The sequence below is a fragment of the Suncus etruscus genome, chromosome 18 (assembly GCF_024139225.1).
Source record: "Suncus etruscus isolate mSunEtr1 chromosome 18, mSunEtr1.pri.cur, whole genome shotgun sequence".
Taxonomy (NCBI): domain Eukaryota; kingdom Metazoa; phylum Chordata; class Mammalia; order Eulipotyphla; family Soricidae; genus Suncus; species Suncus etruscus.
The window spans coordinates 34,147,879-34,154,846 of NC_064865.1; positions in this window are offsets into that span (position 1 = coordinate 34,147,879).

Below are 6,968 nucleotides of genomic sequence, written 5' to 3' on the forward strand. Positions count from 1 at the left end.
AGGGACATGTATGTCTCCTTTGAATATCTTAGATGTATTCCCTTAACCGCTATAACTCTTATTGAATGTCCTCTTATACAGTGACAATTTTGCCCACTGTTCTTTGTTTTTGTGATCTGTTTAATAAGGAATTCTGGTAGAAGAGTCTTTCACTTTAGAATTTATGTTAGAACCAAGTTAAGGGGATTGTTGGACTTGTTCCCTCGGCCCCCAGAGGCACCAGTAATACCTTGTGACTTTGTTCCTCTTTTGCATAGGCACATTAAAATGGGAAAATATTACATATGCAAATAAGTTCTTATCTAATAGAAATAGGAACACAAATTTTGTAATGCAATTAGGCCTTATACCTTGAACATTGGCATAATGATTTGGCTCAGGCCTCAGAAGAATGGGCATTGCCCATACATCCCTGAACCATTGCCCATATACAGAAACAACCACAATTGTCTACAACATCACCAGGAAGCAAACCTCTGCCAGTGAAGACCCTACCACTACCCTGGCATTGACTTACTCCAAAGAGTTTTCCCTTAATACCCAGATGACTCAGCAAGAGCAACAACCTGCTTGCAGGGCAGAAAGCTTCCCATCTAATGGTGAGGTGAAACTAGAGGACACTCCACATCATCCTGACATTGATAAAGGAAATGCAAAGAAACCAGAATCTTTAACTACAGAAACCTGACACCAACAATAGATAATGTGTGAAAAAAAATTCCACTGGGACCGGGAAGGTGGCGCTAGAGGTAAGGTGTCTGCCTTGCAAGTGCTAACGTGGCGTCCCATATGGTCCCCCCAAGCCAGGGGCGATTTCTGAGCGCATACCCAGGAGTAACCCCTGAGCGTCAAATGGGTGTGGCCCAAAGACCGGAAAAAAAAAACTTTCACTGGGTACAAAGAGAATGACTCAGGGGTTGGACAACCTAGTATGCCTGGAACCCAGAATCAGTCTTATGCCAGAAAACTTCAGGGATAAGGTCTCCTTGTATTCAGCCCAAGGTTTTTTTTTTCCATTTTCCCCATATTTTTCTGGGCCTATGCAAACAACAACAATTGCCACTCTTATACCGTTATTACTGTATTTTTTTAAACTCTTACCCTTTTAAAAAAATGTTTCAATGTTAATTGTCGAGAGAAGTAAAATGCCTGTCTCAAATACAGGCAGGTGATGGGGAGGAGAGATATGGTCCTGTCATTGATGGTGGGAATGTTACACTGGTGAAGGGAGGTATTCTTTTTATGACTGAAACCCAACTATAAACATGTTTGTAATCATGGTGTTTAAATAAAGATTTTGTTTTTAAAAAAAATTGTTTTCACAGGAAAGGCTTGCATTGTTGATGGTCTTATTATCTCATCCCTTGCGCTATTGATGATCCCTTCCTAATCTCATACATTCTTCAATAGCTTCTTCTTTTCTGAAGGGTGCACCCTTCTCTGAGGGGTTCACCCTTCTCTGGGTGGGGCCTCCGCTTTCTGCATCTGGGTGATATCCTCTCTGAAAAACTTAGGCTTTGTAGGTCAAAGAAATGTGGTCTTCATGTCTTTGCGCTGCTTTGGGGCTAGGAAATCGCCTATTAAGTTTTATTATTTCTCACAAGTATATTACCAGGGCCCCCTTATCTCCTCTCCTGCAACAAAACCATTAAAAATTAGTATGCTAATATTATTAAAATTGCACTATGAATATTTAATTATAATTTTATATAGCATTAGAGAAGAGATAAAAGGTGGAGAGAATGATTACTTTGAATATCTAAACAGTGTCCAAAGCAATGAAAACAAATGACCAGATCCTGAGATATTCCACTTGCGTATTCCCGCAAAAGTGTCTTGCTGCGCTCTCTAGTGGCAGGAGTTGGGTAGAGGGCTCCTCCCTCAGAGTAGAGCACCTCTAGGAAATTGTTTTGTAGTGGCGGGAGGTCACAGTGGAGGTGTTCAGGGCTTGCTTACTCCTGGCTCTGTAGCTCAGTGGTCACTCCTGGCAGTGCACAGGGAACCATATGCTGTACTGCGGGTGGGTCAGGGGTTAACTATGTACAAGACGCTCCCTTATCCCCTATATTACTGTTTCTTTGGCCTGTCTCTGGAAAATCTTTTGAGTCCCTTGGGGTAAATTGGTTTACCTCAACTCTTTCCTCTTGCACTTTCTGGGAATTTAAAATGTCATATGTGAGCCGGAGCGATAGCACAGCGGTAAGGCGTTTGCCTTGCACACGGCCAACACAGGCCGGCCCTCAATTCAAATCCTGACATCTCATATACCGGTAGGTCCCTGAGCCTGCCAGGAGCGACTTCTGAGCACAGAGCCAGAAGTAACTCCTGAGCGCCGCCTGGTGTGACCCAAAAACCAAAACCAAAAACAAAAACAAAAAGTCATATGTCAAGTACTGTATTTCATTAAATCTAAAACTCTCTTTGCTGGAATATATACCAATATATTTACCAATATGAAAGAATAATAATTAAATTCATTTATGGTAAGGTACATCTACATTTGAAAGAGATTAAATGGGGGCTGGAGCAAGCACAGTGGGTATAGTGCTTGCCTTGGATGAGGAAACCTAAATTTGACCCTTTGTACCTTATGGTCGCTGTGCCTGCAGGAGTGAGATTTCTAAGTACAGAGCTAGGAGTAAATCCTGAGCATCTCAGAGTGTGCACACCCAAACAAGAGGTTAAATGTAAAAACAACTATGCCTTATAACCTATAAAATATTTTAAAAATGATTATGATATTAATGGATCATTTAGCATTTGTTTCCATGTTTATAAACTGCCACACCATCTATTTATTCACCCATTCATTCATTTTACATATTTAAAAATATACTTTTTACCATGACTTAGGTTTTGGAACTGTAGAACTAGAACAGCAGTAAAGGGCTTGCCTTGTATACAGCTTACCTGGGCTCAATCCCTGGCACCTATATGGTGCCCTGAGTCCACCATGAGTGATACTTGAGCACAGATCTAGTAATAATCTCTGAACACCAATGGTGTGATCCAAAAACTAAAATAATAATAATAATCTGATTATATTATAATCCTCTAGTGCAACCATATTTTAACATTGAGAGAGAGACAGAGAAGTAAAATGCCTGCCACAGAAGTAGGTGGGGGAGGTTTGGTGGGAAGAAAGAGAACATCAGGGAGGGTGAGAAAAATAAAGTATTTAAAATTTACAAAGTTATTCACAAAGTATTCATAATTGAGTTTTAGACATACAATGTCCCAGCACCAATACCACCACTAGTGTCAACCTCCCTCCACCAATATCCCCAGGTTTCTCCCCATAGCTCCCCCTTTCAGCCTGTCATCTTGACCTTTTTATATCTGCTTGTTAAAGTTTGAGTCTCAACATTCATTTTACATTTATTAGGTGAAAAGAAGTTGACTTCAACACTAAGGGTACAATGGTGATCTGTCCTGTTTTGTGGAACTGTTGTTCTCTTTGCTGTAGGACTAACATTCTGTGAGTTCTAAGTTTACCACCACAAAATAGAAATAGATGCCAGGAAAGAAGTCAGAAAAAGAAGTGGGCTCTAATGTAGTTCTGCTCCTTTGTTACAGAGGGTATCAACCAACTCTGATTCTTATTAATGTCAGATTAGTAAAATGATCACCAGATCTTCTGTATGCAGCTTTTATTTAACAATTAATATAGATGTGCCATATAACATATATGTAAATATATCATACATGTAATAATTAAAGTAGATGCAGATTGCTGAAATGACAGGAATGAAACTTCCATGTCCTGGAGTTATTCTACTTCTTGTCTTCTTGCCACTCTGTTCTCTGTTCATTGCTACCCAGTCTTCTCCTTCCTCCACACCATTCTTTTCTTTTCTTTTTTTAAAAAAAAATCTTTATTTAAGCACCATGATTATAAACATGATTGTAGTTGGGCTTAAGTCATAAAAAGAATACCCCCCTTCTCCAGTGCAACATTCCAACCACCCATGCCCCCCATCCCCTGCCTGTATTCGAGTCAGGCATTCTACTTCTCCCACTCATTAATCCAAGCCATTCTTTTCTTGCTCTTCTTTCACCCCCCACTGCCCATGGAAATAGTATCCAAGGCAATGAAAACAAATGTCCTGATCCAGAGAAGTTTGACTTCCAGATTCTTGGAGGACAGGGGGAAGGAGAAGGCGTTGCTGTGCCCTCTAGTGGCAGTAGAAAGGTATTGCCCCTCTCAGAGTTGACAGTAGCCTGGTTTATTATATTACACATCATGTATCTGTGAAAGAAAATGATTTTTTAAAATATGTAAAATAAATGAATGGGTGAATAAATAAATTGTGTGGCCATTTATAAGCAAAGAAAAATGCTGGATGATGCACTAATATCATTACCATATTCTTTGTGTGTGTGTGTGTGTGTGTGTGTGTGTGTGTGTGTGTGTGTGTGTGGTTTTTGGGTCACACCCGGCAGTGCTCAGGGGTTATTCCTGGCTCCAGGCTCAGAAATTGCTCCTGACAGGCACGGGGGACCATATGGGATGCCGGGGTTCGAACCGATGACCTCCTGCATGAAAGGCAAATGCCTTACCTCCATGCTATCTCTCCGGCCCCTTTTTATTTATTTATTTATTTATTTTTGCATTACCATATTCTAATAGTCTATAGATTATAGATTATAAGGCATAACTGTGGAAACTTCATCCCAGAAACAAGAAAACATGGCGGGGCCGGGCGGTGGCGCTAAAGGTAAGGTGCCTGCCTTGCCTGCGCTAGCCTTGGACGGACCGCGGTTCGATCCCCCGGTGTCCCATATGGTCCCCCAAGCCAGGAGCAACTTCTGAGCACATAGCCAGGAGTAACCCCTGAGCGTTACTGGGTGTGGCCCAAAAACAAAAAAAAAAGAAAAAGAAAAAGAAAACATGGCAGCAGACCCTGAAGCTTTGGAACCCTTGAGCTACCTCAGAGGCACCCAGGTAAGAGGCAGAATCTAAGACAAAGAGCCAGTGGAATGTGACTGCTCCACTCCACACCACAGCTGCACCCTCCTCCTAGTCAAGGAATGCCAGCACAAAACATAGAAAACATCACACTACAACCGTAACAATTTGGAAACAATGCAGATCTCCACCATGCTTAGAGAACAAAGATGGTAGCTCCAATGACCCAAAAAGTACCAAACACCTATTTAGCCTTTCAGATAAAGACTTTAGAGAAGAAATGTGAAGGATATTCATAGAAGTCAAAAAAAGCATGAAATGAACTGAAGGTGCCATAAATAAGAATCAAGAGGACCTGAGAGTAGAAATAAGAAAACTTCAAACTGAAATATAAGAGCGAAAAACTTGGTAAGCTAAATGAAAATCTCACTGGAAAGCCTCTCCAACAAAGTAACAGTGGCTGAAGACAGGATCAGTGAGATGGAAGATGAGATGCATGACAACTTTATACAACAGAAGAGAGAGGCTGGAAAAGAGCATCAAGACAAATGATTAGAAAATGGGGAAAGTCCTCAAAGAATATTAACTGATGAAAATAGAAGTCTTTGATAAACTCAATAGGAGCAACACAAGAATTATTGAAGTTCCAGACACAGGAAGAATATCCCATGGAGTATCAACAATCAAAGACATCAATGCAGGGGCCAGAGAAAAAGCATGGAGGTAGGGCATTTGCCTTGCATGCAGAAGGATGGTGGTTTGAATCCTGGCATCCCATATGGTCCCCCAAGCCTGCCAGGAGTAATTTCTGAGCATACAGCCAGGAGTACCCACTGAGCGCTGCCGGGTGTGACCCCTGCCAAAAAAAAAAGGAGGGACATCATTGCAGATAAACTCCCAGAGCTAAAGAGTGCATGCAAACAAATCCTACATGCCCAAAGAGTACCAGCAAAGAGGGATCCAAAGAAAAGCATCCAATACACATAGTCACAATGATGAATCCCATAGATAGGGAGGGTATACTGAAAGAAGCAAGATCAAAAATGGAAATGATGAAGAGCGACTGAACCTGCACAAAAGCAACAAGGCTGCAGACAGCAGACCCAGAGGCTTTTGGACCTGAAAGTCATGTCAGTAGCACCCAGATGAGAAACAGAATCCTAGTCAAAGACAAAGAGCCAGTGGAGCCTATGCTCCAAGGCCACACACTCCTCCTAGTAAGAAACACCAGCATGGGACATAAAAGAAAAAAATCACACTACAACCCTGACTGTGGGAAACAACGCAGGACCCCACCGTGCTTAGAGAATAAAGATGGTAGCTCTTATGACCCGAAAAAATATCAAACATCTATTTACCCTCTTAGATACAGACTTTTGAGAAGAAATACAGAAGATGATCAGATAACTCAAAGAAAACATGAAAAGAATGGAACATGCCACAAATAAGACTCAAGTGGACCAGAGATGCAAGGATGGTTCAACATATGCAAGCCAATCATCGTAATACATCACATCAACAAAAGGAAAATTAAAAGCCATATGATCATATCAATAGATGCAGAGAAAACATTTTATAAGGTCCAACACTCATTCATAATAATAAAAAAAAAAAACTCTTGACTGAAAGTTCAAAGTTAAGATATCAGCAAGGGGGCCGGGAGAAATAGCACAGTGGTGTTTGCCTTGCAAGCAGCCGATCCAGGACCAAAGGTGGTTGGTTCGAATTCCGGTGTCCCATATGGTCCCCCATGCCTGCCAGGAGCTATTTCTGAGCAGACAGCCAAGAGTAACCCCTGAGCACCACCGGGTGTGACCCAAAAACAAAAACAAAAACAAAAAGATATCAGCAAGGGGACTTCTGAGAATTCTGTTTATGGGTGATTGTCCTTCCACTGTAACTTTACCTTGTCCTTTTTCTTTGCATCTTTGTTCTCATAATTAAAATTAAAAATTAAAAAAAGACTCTCAACAAGATGGAAATGCAAGGAACTTATCTCAATATAGTCAAGGCCATTTATCAAAAGTTCATGGCAAATATATACTCAATAGGGAAAAAC